Source organism: Protopterus annectens, chromosome 11.part0 (genome assembly GCF_019279795.1).
Source record: "Protopterus annectens isolate FY-2018-M chromosome 11.part0, PAN1.0, whole genome shotgun sequence".
Lineage (NCBI taxonomy): Eukaryota > Metazoa > Chordata > Ceratodontiformes > Protopteridae > Protopterus > Protopterus annectens.
Genome location: NC_056745.1, coordinates 1,021,406,041 through 1,021,423,382, shown reverse-complemented (window position 1 = coordinate 1,021,423,382; position 17,342 = coordinate 1,021,406,041). Strand labels below are relative to the sequence as shown.

At 38.1% G+C, this 17,342-nt stretch overlaps 1 protein-coding gene across 5 annotated transcripts in view; it reads left to right on the top strand.

The window, feature by feature from the left end:
* Positions 1 to 17,342, top strand: part of TBC1D22A (TBC1 domain family member 22A) — a 5,448,426-nt gene that overhangs the window by 1,562,400 nt on the left and 3,868,684 nt on the right. The window lies entirely within an intron of this gene.

Here is a 17,342-nt window from a genome sequence, read left to right as displayed (position 1 = left end):
GAATACTCCAATAGGTCTGAACAAAAATTACACTGCCTGGATGTTCACCGTCAATTGAGGTACTACTTGGATAGAACAAAACAGTTCAGAAAATCTGATCAGCTGTTTGTCTCCTATGCGAAAAGCAGAAAGGGACTTTCAGTTTCAAAGGTATCATTATCCAGATGGCTAACATCTTTGATTTCCCTTGTATATGAAATTAGACATCAAAAGCTGCCTGATAAACCTAAGGCCCATTCCACCAGAGCTTTGGCTACTTCTAGCCTTCCAAGACAGACTGCCTATTGACACCATTTGTGCAGCTGCTACTTGGGCTACTCCTTACACTTTCATTTCTCATTATAAGTTGGATTTAGCTTCTAGGCATAGAGCTAACTTTGGTTCCACTGTTCTCAGGAGTCTGTTCCGTTAGGCCACCCGGGACAAGGTGCTAGGGACGCCTTGGTCCCATCCAGCAAGAATGAAGGCGAGATAGACAACTTAACATATAGAAGTTATGTTCTTACCATAACGTTCCATGTTAGTTGTCTTCTTCTCGCCTTCTTCTTAATCCACCCTCCTTCCCCTGGCCTGCACAGACCTAGAGGAGTTGTGATTGTGACCTCTCTTTCTACCACCTCTTTCTTAGACATATGCTATTATGCATATTTCCTGGTTCAGGATGTAGGTCACCCTTCTTTCTTCCTGTTGTTAGAGGTGGACTCTGTTTACAGTTATACTGTTACTATTATAAGCTGGGGTTAGCTTACAAACGAGATCTGAGGTAACTCTCGCCTAGCATTGTGGGATATAAGGGGAGCCTCGAGCCGGTGGAACCAACTCTCGAGCTTTTAGAGTGGCAGTCGAGCCGAGGTCGGCTCCGAACCCATCCAGCAAGAAGAAGGCGAGAAGAAGACAACTAACATGGAACGTTATGGTAAGAACATAACTTCTATTTTTCTCCCACATTTTTGAAAATCTCACTATTAACTTTAAATATTCCCCAATTTTTGTGTAGAATATGTTGTATTTTACTGGAAAACTAGCTATGTTGTACCACACATGCTTTCTTAAAATTTATGCTATCAACACTAGAATTATTATTAGCTTTAGGGGTACTTTCACCTTCTCTTAAACTAACGCATAAGGGGATTCTTAACACCTATAGTTCTAACATCTCCACAACTTAAAAGTGGTTTATACTTTCTCCTCCATTGTTCAAAAAATTATTTCATGGTCATATCCACCATGTTGAGGGGGTATCCCCTATCTAGGAACATTGTATTTAACGTCTGTAATCCCTTAATCACATCCTCTTTCTCTGAGGTCATCCTGGCCACCCTGATAGCCTGCCCTTTTTCTCTACTTCTCTTTTGTTTCTGGGGATGATAACCATGATAGTGCAAATACCCATTGCAAAAGGTGGGCTTGTGGTATACATTAGATTTAAAGCCACCATTGAACTTAGAAATTTTCACGTCCAAGTAGTTAACTTCCAAATTATGTACCTCATAAGTAAACCTCAAAAAATTGGTGCTACTGTTTAGGTACTCAGTAAACTGGGGAATATCCTCCTGGTGCACTTTCCATAAAATAAAAATATCGTCCAGGAATCTCAGGTATATTTCCATATTATTTTGGAACCTACTGCTCAAAACGTGTTGTACCTCCCATCCCAACAAAAACAGATTTGCATATAGGGGGCACATGCCGCACCCATAGACACTGCTCTGATTTGCTGATAGTAATTTCCTTCAAAGAATATGTAATTGTTGTCCAAAACATGTTCATAATTTCACAAACCAATTGGAGTTGACTTGAATCCAGATGAGAACATCTCATACTCCATCCCTTCTAATCTTGGTATGCAGGTAAATAAATCTTGGACATCAATAGTCAGAAAAGTAACTTCATCTGACCACAATTCAAGGACATGCATGAAGTTTACCCCACAAACAAGATTTATTTAGAGCCTAGGGCTATCAATACAGAGTTTGAGGCAGAAAATGACACTGTACAGGTGGAATCACAGGATAATGTTAATGTAGGTAATGTTTATGAGAATTCAGAAGAAGCTATATCTAATTTAGGGGATTTTCAGATGCCCAGGCGCTCAAAAAGGATAGCCAGCAGAAACATGGAAAGAAGACATTTTTACCATCGGGGAAACCAATGGAAGATGTATGGCAACAAGGGGAGGGGGAGGAAGTTTTATTGACCAGCACTGTACCCCAAATAGTCTATTCCTTCCAAGGTTTCAATGTCTGTAATTATATTACATGGGAAATTAAGCAATATTTTTTTTTACCTTTTGTGTAAGGGGATTAAATTTGTGCCTACCCAAATACCTGATATAGCTGAGGTAATGGTTGGCATCCACTTATATACAAGAAAATTATAATTTCAGGTAATGTTCCCTGAATCCCAGAATGGGAGTACATACATTAAGGGAAATTGTGTAAAGAAAAGTAATTTATTCAACCAACCTTGCATCCCTTAATAAATACCTTTGAGAAAGTAGTTAAAGAAGAAATTTATGATCTGTGGATAGGGGAGAAAAGATTTTTTTCTAACTTGAATGCAGTTGAAAAGAAATTAATGAAGGAACTGAGAGGTGACATGACCCTCAGGATTATGGCACCGGATAAAGGAGGAGGTGTGGTAGTGTATAATACTCAGGATTATATTGATATTATGCAGGAGATGCTGGCTGACACTCAAAGTTATCTTCCAGTCTCCAGGAATGAAATAAACATCTCTTACTGGAGAATACATAGCTATTTAGAAGAATATTTACTAGAACAGAGAATCTCATTAGTGGAACACAATTTCCTAATGAATACCTACCCCAAGATCCCAGTTTTTTCGGTATTCCAAAAATCCATAAAAATGTGGTTTCCCTACCTTTTAGACCTATAGTGTGGTAGCATGTGGATCAAAACCCCACAATTTAGCTGTGTTTGTGGAGGAAATGTGCTAACATGTATTGGAAGGTATACCACATATTTTAAAGGATTCTTGGGATTTTTGGGACAGTTAAAACAAGAATTGTGGTCAGAGGAAATTACTTTTCTGATTATTGATGTCCAAGATTTATTTACCTGTATACCAAGATTAGAAGGGATGGAGTATTTTGAGAGTATCCTTTTGAGATGTTCCCATCTGGATTCAAGTCAACTCCAATTGGTTTGTGAAATTATAACACATGTTTTGGACAACAATTACATATTCTTTGAAGGAAATTGCTATCAGCAAATCAGAGGAGTGGCTATGAGGGCGGCATTTGCCCCCCTATATGCACATTTGGTTTTGTTGGGATGGGAGGTACAACACGTTTTGAGCAGCAAGTTCCAAAATAATATGGGAATATACCTGAGATTCCTGGACAATGTTTTTATTTTATGGAAAGGGCACCAGGAGGATATTCCCCAGTTTATTGAGTACCAATTTTTTGAGGTTTACTTATGAGGTACATAATTTGGAAATCAACTACTTGGACGCGAAAATTTCTAAGTTCAATGGTGGCTTTAAATCTAATGTATACCGTAAGCCCACCTTTTGTAATGGGTATTTGCACTATCATAGTTATCATCCCCAGAAACAAAAGAGAAGTATAGTAAAAGGGCAGGCTATCAGGGTGGCCAGGATGACCTCAGAGAAAGAGGATGTGATTAAGGGATTAGAGACGTTAAAAACAATGTTCCTTGATAGGGGATACCCCCTTAACATGGTGGATATGACCATGACAGAAACTTTTGAGCAATGGGGGAGCAAGTATAAACCACTTTTAAGTTGTGGAGATGTTAAAACTATAGGTGGTAAGAATCCCCTTATGCGTTAGTTTAAGAGAAGGTGAAAGTACCCCTAAAGCTAATAATAATTCTAGTATTGATAGCATAAATTTTAGGAAAGCATGTGTTGTACAACATAGCTATTTTTCCAGTAAAATACAACATATTCTACACAAAATTGGGGAATATTTAAAGTTTATAGTGAAATTTTCAAAATAGTGGGAGAAAAGCCCACATTTACTACAAAGGTTGGTAGAAATATTAAGATTAATATGGAAACATGCACAGTTAACCAATCGTACCAAGAGGAAAACACCAAACCATGTGGGCGGTGTTCTCAGTGTGGATACATTTTACAAGTTTTCCCAGTAACACTGGGGAACAGATTAAAAAGTGTCTTGTATTTTAGGAAAGGGAACTGTCATACTAGTAAAGTAGTGTACATTGCACTTTGCAGCACCTGTACAGGATTTTATGTTGGTTTGGGGAACAGATTAAAAAGTGTCTTGTATTTTAGGAAAGGGAACTGTCATACTAGTAAAGTAGTAAGTTGTACTTTGCAGCACCTGTACAGGATTTTATGTTGGTAAAATGGAAAGGGGCTTGAAAAATAGGATTTACGAGCATCTAAATGACATTAAAAGTAAAAAAGATACAAATGCCCTTCACAGACATAGTATGGAATGCAAGGGAGGTACAGGTTTTAAATTTGGGATAACAGACATGGGTCAGTATAGATGTCAGGGGTGGGGATTTGAAAAACCAGCTATGTAAAAAAGAATTAATGTGGCAGCTGAGATTGGCTGCAAATTTCCCCCCAGGTTTAAATGACCATTTGTCTATTTTTCCCAGTTCTAAAGGAAAAAGCCAGTAAGTTAACTTAAAATATTATTATATTATTTAAGTTCAGTGTATAAACATTATTTGAGGACAGTTAGGAGATTGTGTCATTTTAACTACTATTTTAAAACACTGAAACGTTTACATATTTATTGTTGTTACTAACAACAGATACATTTTAAACCATCTGTTTTTTTAAAAGTTCTGATGAAGTCAACTTGTTTGATGAAAGCGTTTAACTGTCTTGGATACTGGATTTATTTTTTATTATACCATGACCCCCCCCCAAAACGTGCACGCTGATTGGCCAGCGTGCCCGTTGTAAATCGAGTTATACTAATGGAAAAAGGTCCGGTCACCCGGACTTTTTTCCATTAGTATAACTGCTTTTAAACATTGTCTCGATATGTTAAATTGGTTTAACATGCCGATACAGCTTTAAAATAAGCAACGGAGATCTCCGTTGCTTATTTTAAAGCTGTCTCGCTATGTTAAACCCATTTAACATAGCGAACATTTTAAAAGCAACGGAGAAAGCAAAATCTCCGTTGCTTTTTTAGTGTTTCGCTATGTTAAATGAGTTTAACATAGTGAGACAGTTTTAAAATAAGCAACGGACATCTCCGTTGCTTATTTTAAAACTGTCTCGCTATGTTAAACTCATTTAACATAGCGAACATTAAAAAGCAACAGAGATCTTGCTTTCTCCGTTGCTTTTGCCACAACTCTGATGTACTGCGCAGGCGCAGTACATCAGAACTGCCGGATGCCAGATATCTGCGGAAGGGCAGCAAACAGGCATTATACTATGCCATTATTTAAGAAAAGTAATAATTTCTTTTCTTAAATAATGTCATGGTATAATAGCAATAACCCACTTCTGGGTGTGGGTAATGCTAAATTTACCCACGGTTGGCTTTGTTTGGTCCTCGGGCGACCAAACCACGCCAACCGTGGGTAAATTTAGCATACCCACACCCAGGCGTGGGTTATTGCTATATTAAACTTAGTGTTCCATGGTCCTTTTGGTGCTTTTGTTGTTTGTTTCTCCTTAGAATTATGCTTCATGTTTTCGCAGAATGTTGCAAAGTCTTGATATTAGTTTGGATGCAGTTTCACATTATTCTTTTCGATTGTCTGCAAAGGCAAAATCTGATCTGTGGTGTTTTGCATCCTGTCTCGTGAGAAGTAACTTCTAGATAAGAAATTTTGTCAACCTCAGGGCCTTCTTTGGAGTAAAGCACTGCATTGTCACCTAATAAATTTCTGTGTGGAATCTTTGTTCAGTTGTCTTTTGAAAATTTCCCATTTATATTCTTTAGTTCCCATAATTATTATTATTGCATGTTAAGTGTATGTAAATGTTTTGTCTGCAGACATATACAGGCAATATACAGAGAAAATAAAACCTTGGTCACTCACAGCAGATAAAATCAGTTTAATAGCAAAACTAACTGAAATTAAGCACTTTCGCGCTTTTGTATAGCCGCTTCATCAAACTCTAATTAACAACTGAAAAACAACCTTTTATATACATAATTAAAGTGACATAATTAAAAACAATTAATCTAGCATAAAGAGCAGCAATACAATATACAAGAGATATGATCCACAACATTTATACATATATACATAGTGTAAAAAAACTAATGTTTTAAAGATCTAGATTTTAAAAAAGGTTTCAAAGAAACCTTACTGTTTAAGCCAGGGAACTTTTCAGCTTGTAAACGCATAATCCATTCTTGTTCAATTTCTTCAGTTTTATTATAAGTCACCACCCCTAATATTGGCACCTATCTTATCAATCATAAAAAAATCTAAAGACATGGTTTTGCCCCTCTTTCAAAACATGCTGTGCAAGTGCGTTAATTTCCTTTAAATTACGTATGTCTCTATAATGCTCGAGGATTCTATCCTTCAACATACTGTTAGTTTTTCCCATATAGAATACAAAGCAAACATCACAGAAACAAAAATAAATCACATTTCTAGTTCTACAATCAGAATAATATTTAAAATCAATCTTAAAATTCATGGTAGGATGTGCAAAATAATTTCCTATATAAATATGCTTGCATGCAACACAGTTTCTACAAGGATATGTCCCTATCCTATCTGATCTCATTCCAATGCATTTGTTAGATTTATAGCGTAACTGTTTTTTCAAAGAACAATTATTTGTAAAAGAAAAAAGGGGGTGTCATTAATTACATCTTGAAGTTCCTGTACAGCTTGTAATACATTCCAGTTCTTTTTGATTACTTCACAGGTTCTATTAATATCATTTGAAAAAGGCAGAGCCATTCTAAGTGGTTCACAAATATTATGTTCACTATCTATTATAGTACTGATGCCAGCTTCAATCTTATCACTAAAATATGGTTTGCATCTAGAATCTCTCTCATTCCAGGCTGCCCTTATATATTCATCTGTTTCACTTTCCTTATATCCCCTTTCTAGAAATTCCTGTTTCAAATTACTAAAAGCTTTCTTAAGATGTAGATCATTGCTATGAATCCGCATTATCCTGTATATCTGCCCTTTCAGTACATTTCTTTTAACATGTCTGGGATGCATACTAGTGTGATGCAGTAATAGACTTGTTTCAATCATGTTTAACTCTTTTTATTCACCTTTATATCTAAATAGTCAATTTTGGAATCTGAATAACTATATGTGAACTTAAGGAAACCTGTAGTGTTATTCAAATAAATAACAAAGTCCTTGAGCTCACCAACAGTCCCATCCCATAGCATAAAAAAAATCGTCCACAAAACGTATGTACCATACAACATGTTTGCTTAAAGCATTTTTATCAAGGATAAAGTCCAGTTCCCATTGGACTAAACAGAGGTTGGCGTAGCTGTTGGCACAAGGAGTGCCCATCACCACACCAACCTTCTGTAGATAGAAGGCATTGTTAAATGTACAAACATTATTCTCTAGAATCATTTCATATACAGGCAATACAGAGAACCTGAAACTTTTTCAAATCACTGTTTTGTATTTACTAGACAATATTGAGATGCTTACTGCAGTCTAGAAGTATACTTCCTCATAAACAATATCATACTGACCTTGAATGTCATTAAAACTGTCCATGCAAAAGCCATCTAATGGCTTCTACTACTCTTTATTGTTGTACTGCAGTTAAAAATACTGAATATAGTCAAAGGCTATAGATAAAAAATACATGTCTCAGTATGATCAATTATTGTTCCTGTTAAGGTGACCTGTAGAGACATGTTCTGACTGTCTAGCTTTGGCTGGCTGAGACTTTTACTATTCAGTGGAGCTGGTTTAGCTGACATAGACAAAGAAATGCTGACTGATTGCTAACAAATTATGATTGTGAATCGTTTAGTATAAATCCATACCATACCTCTCAAATGTTTCTGTTTTAGAAGAATGTCCCTACAGACAGGTATGTCTATTTTCAGGCTTGATTTACCCCTTTATACACAATTTTCTGAATTCCCCTTTTCACATGTAATTTTTGAAGCTGTCTAGTACACAGAGAAACACGCTACATGACATTCTAGTGGCAACAATAATTTAAAGAAAGAAGACTCACGTATTATATCTTTCTTCTACAGAAATAAAAATAAATGACCTTGCATGATAGAATTTTGAAGTATGGTTCCTTGAAGTCTATACTTTTTCCACCTTCTCTTTGATAGTGTGCTTATATTTTTTTTTCATAGTTTTTGTCACTCTGTTTTTTAAACATGTATTTCTGAGTAGTATCCCGCATTCATACTGGAAGTAGGATGTATTATCTGCTATTTGGTATTCAAATGTTATGCTTATTAGATGTCCAGATTTTTCGCTGGACATGCTTACTTTTCAAGGCCCTTTGTACCTGTTTTCAGTGACTGCAGGTTGAGAAGAATGATTCATATATCCTTGAGTATCACTGAATTGGAAAATGCAACAAAGAACTCATAATTAGCCATTTTATTAGCCAGAGAGCTCATTAGTTGGTTTTCTGTTTTTTTTTTTCTGTCCTACTTTTTCATGGCTGTGTCAGTTGGCATTGCCCTGTACAGTAGCAAACACCTAGAAAGCAAACTTTTGCTGCAGAACAGTCCATAAATCTGTACCCTGCAATGCCGCAGTATACAGCAAATACCTTGTGTGCAGACAAGCTTAGAGCAACTAGCTGGGCATTGAGCGGCAGTACCTACAGATTTATTAGAATTCTGTATTGTGTAAACATTAAAGTTAGAAGAATTTAGTACTGTTTAACATTATCTGCCCCAATAAAGCATCCTTATTAGACTGCCAACAAAGCACACTTAATAGCCTTCTAACCTCAGTACATCACCCCCTTGTAGCTCACTAATAATAGGACTGCACAGTATGGGTATGCAATTTCCGAATTTCTCTGTAGCCAGCTTGGTGGATATGGGCACCTTGAGACAATGTAATAGTTATCTTATGTTTACTGACCACCATTTAATCCTGTTAGTATACAAGACATGGACTTACACAGTGACACTGGAGGTGAAATTCCTAAATACAGGAACACATTAGATTGTTCAAACCACACACATAACACCCACCTCATGTAGCGCACAACACACACAGACTAACGTATGCTGAGGCACTTAAAAGCAATCTTCCTAAATAACAAAGATCACCTGGACTGCCTGTTGTCAAAGAAATACCTCAGCAAGCCCAAAGGCATTCAGAAAAAAACACCACCTCACATCACACATACTGTCTCTCTCAGTTGAGACATTATGGAGCTTTCATAGTGTCTCAGGCTGGTAAAAGCCTAGCACTGAGTAGCATATTACCATCACTGAGGCTGATACCACAATATGAGCACAACAACTGCCTGTCTTTCTGGTGTCATTCAAAGGGAATCCAGTGTTTGTCATTTTGTAAGGACATGGTTAATAGACCATGTTGGTTTGACAAAGATGGTCTGCTCCTTTCCACTGTAGGATTTCGAAAACTGGCTAAAACTTTATTCACCCCATAGTGCCTTTTTTAGGTAATGCCAGATTGACAAATCTACCTGCATATAAAATCAACTCAACGGAACCTCAAGGTGTTATTTCTCAATACCAGGAGTCTAAATAATAAAAACTACACTCCCTCCTCACACTCGAGAATGTAGACATCAGTGCAGTTACCGAGACATGGTTTAAAGAAACAGAAAGTACCTTGGCAGTGCAAGGTTTCAGTGCCGTCCACACTTTTAGACCAGTAGATGTACAGACCAGGACTAAAGGTGAAGTTATCACAATATACAACAGTACTAAGCATACCTCTAAGGCAGTCAGACGAGATGACATTCTGGAGCTCCTTCACATGAAGATCAGCATAGACAAAATCCTGTACCATATATTAGCCAGCTGTAAATCACCATTCATGTCCCAAGAATCCCATAATGCATACTTTGACCTACTGGAGACACTTACTGTTCAACCTATCACCCTACTCATGTAAGACTTTAATTACCCCTCTATAGACTGGGAAGTCCATGTATGGCCTCAAATCCACAGGCACAAAGATTTCTGGAACTTGTAAATACAACACCCTTGAACAAATAGTGGATACACACACTTAGGGGCTCCAACATGCTGGACCTTGTGCTCACAAATATGGGAGAATGCTACACCCCCCAGTGTCTCATCCTACCTGGTAAGGTCCAAGCATAGCTGTCTCCTTCAAAATCAAAATCAGCTCTGCAATCCTATTAAAAGTAATAACAGTTAGGAGCTATTTCAAGGTAAACTGCTTTTTATGTGATGGTTTGTCAAAATACAGTGCCTCTCCAAACCCCAAGAACATAGCAGCCTATGCTGAATTGCTCTCTGTAACTCTGTGCAACCATGTCAGTTGCTGCATAGAGGTTGCTGTGCCTAGCAGAGGTAAGCCCAAGAAGAAAACTGCTTTAGTGGCATCCCAAATTAAACAGTATGTACAACAAAAGGAAAAAAAAATATGTGTAAAATTAGGAAGGGTATTTTCCATAAAGGTAAAAACTCTTTCATCAAGCTAATTTGATTCAGCCAGTGTACACACCTGCAAGAGCCTCCCACCCCTCCCCAGGCAGCTATAGCTTCATCTCTCACCACTAGATGGCGTAACTAACAATATATTTGCTGTGTCTTATCCCAAATAAATCTGCCTTCCCACTGGAATTCCTCTAAAGTAAGGCTAGTACCATTTACTTGGTGTATTTTGTCCCCAAATAGATTTGCCTTCCTTCGTTGATTTACTTACACACCAAGGCCATAAAAGTAGTATTTCTGCGACTATCTTTTTACACTCCTACCTTTCTGCCTCTACCTCTTCCTTGCTTTCACTTACTTTGCCAGCTCCAAGGTTTCCACTTCTCATACTGATTGTTTTTCTTTGCACTCTTCTTTGACTGAGGCCAGCCTGCTCCATTCGCCTTCGCTATGCTCATGCTCACTCCGCTCCCCTACCCCCATTACCACCTACCCCTGAATCACCTAAACGTATACAAACATTAAGCACTCCCACTAACAACCCCACTCAACAATCATCCACCACCCACAAGTCACACCTCAATTAACCAGTACACTATTTGTAATACTCCTCCCTCCCCTCACACAACTTAATTGCAACTGTCCTTAATCACTCTACTCCCACCACGCTACACTAACACCCCTCTCTCCCTACATCTTCTTTATCACACCATCCAGCTAACCTAACATTCCAAAACAAACAATGCACACCATGCTATTTTTCCTGCCCACACTCTATACCCTACTGCCATCTGCATAATATTTAACATCCTACACTCACCTACAGATACAACATATCCATATCCCCACACTATATTATTACTAATACTGTCCACTCCTCACTCTGCTACCTTGCCATCTCCTCTCAACTCTGCAGTCACACAACTATTGCATACTTCCACTTCAGTCATCTAGTTGTCAGCAATACCACTAACCACTTCAGCACACACCTTCACATACTCTCCAAGCTGTCATACAGACGTGCATGTATATTATTGCAGATTCTTCGTAATGGTGATAAACACTCCAATCTCGGGCCACATACTGCACAACATACCATCATGCCTACCATTCCACCCCTTCCACACATTAAAACTTCAGACCTTCTCATTCTTAACATGAACCTTAGAAGCCTAGTTAGCAAAATCACAGACTTTCATGCAGTCATTGCACAATACTCACTAAACCTTCTTATAGCAACAGAAACATGGCTAAAACCCCATATAAGAGCCCCAGACATACTCCCACAAGGTTATTGCATACAGAGGTTAAACAGATTCAGGAAGAATGGAGGCGGGGTTACAATCTTCTACAAAGATAACCTAAGCGTAGACCCATCAAATACCCTTATGATGATAACTTTGAAGTCATAGTAACATGGCTCAGAGTCGACCTAAAGAAAAATATTACCATAATAGCTACTTACCTCCCTACAGTACTCCCACTGCCATAGAGGGACTCATAGCCTGGACAGCATCAGCCTTCACCCATGAAACCATTATCACAGGTGACTTCAGTTTAAACTGGAACACTTGCACTAGTGATAACCCCTCCACCTTCATAAATCTACATGGTTTCTCCTAAACTGTCTAATTTCCCACTCAAATAGATAAACATAGCAAAAGGGAATCTATCTTAGACTGGTCACTTATTAACAGTACCACCCAGAAGTATCTCTTTGGTTGCCTTCCAGATAATTTAAGTGACCATAAACCCACCTACTTAATCCGTCATCAGCTCAACCCACCCAGAACCATAGTTTACAAAATTGTGTGAAATACCAAAAACTTCTCCAACAAAGCATTCTTAGATGTGCTCAGTAAATGTAACTGGACACCACTCCATCATCTCCAATTCGACCAAGCTGTAACATACTTCAATGACACATTTCTAGCCATTCTAAATAGCTTAACACCAACTTGTACATGTGTTAAAAATAAGAGATTGCCCAAGATATGAAAAGAAAGCATTAGATTTCAGAAACTAAGGGGGCAATACCTAGTTTCAATACCAGAAAACGAAAGGCAATAAAACTCTGTTAGCATACTAGCAGCTCTGCAGTCAAACAAAAAAAAAAAAAAACAACTCAAACTAAACAAAAAAAAATGTACATCTATGCAAAACAAATATGAAAACAACGATCCCAAAATGTTCTGGCAGGCAATTAACTGGGTCCAGCTCTGGTAAAGCCACAACCCCAGAACCAACAACCACTTACCAAAGTGTGAGTATTGCCTCACAAATCACCACCTACTTTATAAACACCATCCTCCTCTTACTTACAGGAAACAATTTCACCCCACCAAATGTGGAAACTAACAACAACTCTTTTGACCTCAAACCTGTCCCAACTAACACCATAAGAATGATGCTGAAAAAACTGAAACCTTTTTCCTTAGCAGCTGACCAACTCCTCAACGAGTTCCTCAAACTTTCAGCTGATGCTATAGGTCTGCCTGTCTCCATTCTGGTAAATAGGTCTGTAGCAGAGCAATATGTCCCAAAATTATGGAAAATTTCCCAGATCACCCTTCTACACAAATGAGGATCATCAACAGCATTAAACAATTACAGACCCATAGCTGTCCTTTCCCCCTGTGTTGAAATTGTAGAAAAATGTATACACGCTCAATTACTACAATACCTGCTATCTCACAATGTTATCTCTCCCTCCCAACATGGTTTCAGACTGAAACAGAGCACCACCACAGCCCTAAGTAATTTCTTTAACACCATCAACCAACTCAGAAATTCAAATCTGCAAGTAGCGTCAATCTTCCTAGACATGTCAGAAGCATTCAACACTGTCTCCCATCAGAAACTCCTTAATACTCTTGCCTCACTAAACCTGTCAAAGACGTCTCACTTCTGTTTCCTAAGCTATCTTTCTGATAGACAAGCATTAAAATGGAAATCCGAACTCTCACCACTTCTGCCTGCCTCAGTTGGAGTCCCCCAGGATCTATACTAGGGCCCCTTCTTTTCACCATCTTCTCTAATGATCTAGCCTCATCCCCAACACATGCTAAAGTAGTTCAGTATGCAGATGATTCAACCTTAATCTGCTCAGCAGATACCTTGCCAGACCTCCAAATAGTAGTCCAGCAAGGTTTTAATGATAAAACATATCTAAATAAATCACAACTAATCCTGAATCCCCAAAAAAGACACAGTTAATGCTATTTACCAGTAGCAAACAGTCACCTAACACCCCTCCTTTCACCATTCTCTCAACAAACAACACAGTCATCTAACTAGTTGAGCATACAAAACTCTTCGGCATGACTGTCAACAACAAACTCAGATTTGACCAACACACAGTCATCACACTTAAGAAAGTTCATGTCAAACATGGCTCACTGTACAAAGAAGCAAGCCATTCCTCACTGATAATACCAGACTAGCCATATCCAGAACCTTCCTCCTCTCTATGCTCCTTTATGCTTTCCCTCTCTTTAGCAAAGCAGACTTAACCAATTTGGAAACTTGCTATAACAAAATAGCCCGCTTCACATCCAACCCCCCACCCCCCCCAAACCCACCATTGTATTGCTCAACGTAAATTAAATTGGCTCGAGCTACCTAACCTTCTCCAACTCTTCCAACTTAAATTCACACACAGTATCATCTTCCATCCTGACAATTGCACATCCCTCAAGGAACTTGTTCCTTATGTATGCCCATGAAGTCTAAGATCTGCAAACAGAAACTTTCTCTCAGTAAACTAAGCTAACAACACTCATGGTGAAGCCCTATTCTCAAATCAGATAGCCAAATTATGGAACTCTCTACCTCACACCCTCCAAAACACACCTGACTCTACCAATTTCAATCTACTATTTGAACATCTATCCAAAAAATGGCATTGCTCCTGCACCAAATCTGACTAACAAGATATCTGTAACTCTCTCATCACACTGTCCACTCCTTACCTCATTTTCTTCCTCTCTTCAGTGTTATTACTCCAAAAAAAAAAAAAAAAAAAAAAATATATATATATATATATATATATATACACACACATATATATATATATATATATATATATATATATATATATATATATATACACACACACACACATATATATATATATATATATATATATATATATATATATATATATATGGATTTATTACTTTATAATCTTGAAATACTGAAGTATCGAATTTCAGTATTTCGAGACCATAAAGCCGAACTTCTGAAATAGCGAAATTCCATAACTGCGAATCCGGAAATGTTGAATTTTGTGGTTGTGGTGGTGTGCTGTGTGACTGATTTATGGTTTGGTATGTGAATATGGTTGGAGATGAAGGTAAGTAAATCGTTTTTTTAAGGGTTTTGGGTAGGGATTTGAGCGTATGTGAGTGTGTTCGGAAGTTTTAGGTGTGGGTTAGGGTACGTTGGTAAGAGTATGAGTGTTTTTTTGGCTTTATACCACGGTGGTGCAGCGGTTAGCGTTGCTGCCTCACGGCAAGAAGTTCTCCAGTTCGATTCTTGGCTGGGTTGCCTTCTGTGTGGAGTCTGCATGTCCTCCCTGTGGTTGCGTGGGTTTCCTCTGGGTGCTCCGGTTTCCTCCCACATCCTAAAGACATATGCAGTAGGTGAATTGGACACTCTAAATTGGCCCTAGGTGTGAGTGTGTGCATGTGTGTTCCTTCTGTGGAAGGTTGGGCTGGCAACTTGACACTGTAAAAAACTCCACTGCCAATCATGAGCGGACAGATGATCCGCTGTGGCGACCCCTAAATGGGAAAAGCCGAAAGAAGAAGAAGTCTCGAGATACTGAAATTCGATATTTCAGTATTTTGAGATTATGAAGTGAATATATATATATATATATATATATATATATATATATATATATATATATATGGACAAAATATCAGTAAACCGACACTTAAAACACCGAGATGATAATGTTAAAGTTTCACATAACTGAAACTTCACATTACTGTCTTTCAGAAAACTGACTGGTGAAAATGCCGACTTTTGCTGATCTGAGGTGAGCAGAGCATGAAATATGCACATTTTTGCACTGTAGTGCAATCTCGGAACTGGTATATTTAATTTGCAGGGGGTTTGGGGGGGGCGCAATCGCTCTCCTAAAATGTAAGTATTACAAATGAAATGAGTTTAAATGTTTACTTTATATGTAGCGGTGTATTTGTTTTGTTGTAGAGTTATGGCGATTACAATGTTTTTTGGTGATATAGTGTTCCGACACCTTAAATATTTGTAGGAAGTGTTGAATACATTTAGAAGCATGGTGGACGTGTTATGGGACAGTGTAAGCGTGGTTGTAAGTATTTTACCTATAAGTTAGGAAATATTAGTTTTAGATGGTTGTATGTCGTATTTAGATAGATTTGGAAATAGAATAGAAGATCTGGAAATAGAAGAAAATATTGTAGTAAGAAATGTGAAGTGGTCAGTGAATGTAGTGGAAGAGCAGTTAATGATGTAGAATTGGTATTAGTTAAGAAATTTGTTTTGTTGAATGAGTTCTGATTTATAGGTATATTTGGTAGGGTAACGTAATATATAGCAGTATGTTTGCATTTAGTTTGGAAGAGTTTTTAGTTTAGGTAGTTGTAAAGGTTTGTGTTTTGGATGTACCCGGTGACATTTGGTTGTTTTATGTCAGTATTTTGGGTGGCGGGTTTGTGAATGTCGGTTATTTGGCAGTCAGTGATGTGAATTGTCAGGATTGTGAAAAGTCATGTTTTTCGTCTCCACCTTTTGTGTTGATATTCCATCCATGTAAAGTAGACCCATATAAAGGAAATCTCATTTGTTCATAACTGTTATTTAATAGGTACACCATACTAATTTTATTTTTATTGCAGTGATCTTTACTGAAATACTTGTGTTTTTCTTTTTGAACTTGCATCTTTGTGCACTCACTCAAGGCACTCCTTAAAATGGAGAACATCGGCATCTGTGCAGTGACAGAGACCTGGTTCAAGGCTCCAGAGAGCACCCCTGCATTACCAGGCTATAATTCATACCACACTTTTCGGCCGCCTAACCTGGACTGAAGCACTACAGGTGGAGGCGTGTCCATATTCATTAAGGATATCCACACCTCCAGGCTAGTTGCTCAGCATAATGCATCTAAGATTATCCAAGTGCAACTAACTCTGGGCAAGACTGCAATGCAAATTGTAGCTTGCTACAGATCCCCCACAATGCCCCAGGATTCCCACTCCTCATTTCTTGATACACTGGAAAATATTAGGGTACAACCTAACACCCTAATAATGGGCGATTTCAACTACCCCACCATTAACTGGGAAAACTACTCATGTACCAACTCTTGTGCTTAACATTTTCTGGAATTCATACATTCCAATGTCTTGGATCAACTTATCCACACCCCCACCAGGGGCAGCAATATCCTTGACCTGGTCATTACCAGCATGGGCAACCGGTGTTCCACACCAGAGGTCAATTCCTCGTTGGTCAGATCCGACCACAAGCAAATCACCATAGACATCCACATCCCACCCCCATCCCCCATTAAGGAAACCATCATAAAAAATTTCTCCAAAGCCAACTTCATGCTTCTTAAGACAGAAGTGGCAAACTTCACGACACCCATGCTGATGGACAATAGAGATACAGCTGCTGAATCCTATACAATTGCACTTTATAAGCACTTACACGAGTGCATGGATCATGCAATCCCTAACAGAACCAAGATGCTATCATCCAAAAAAAG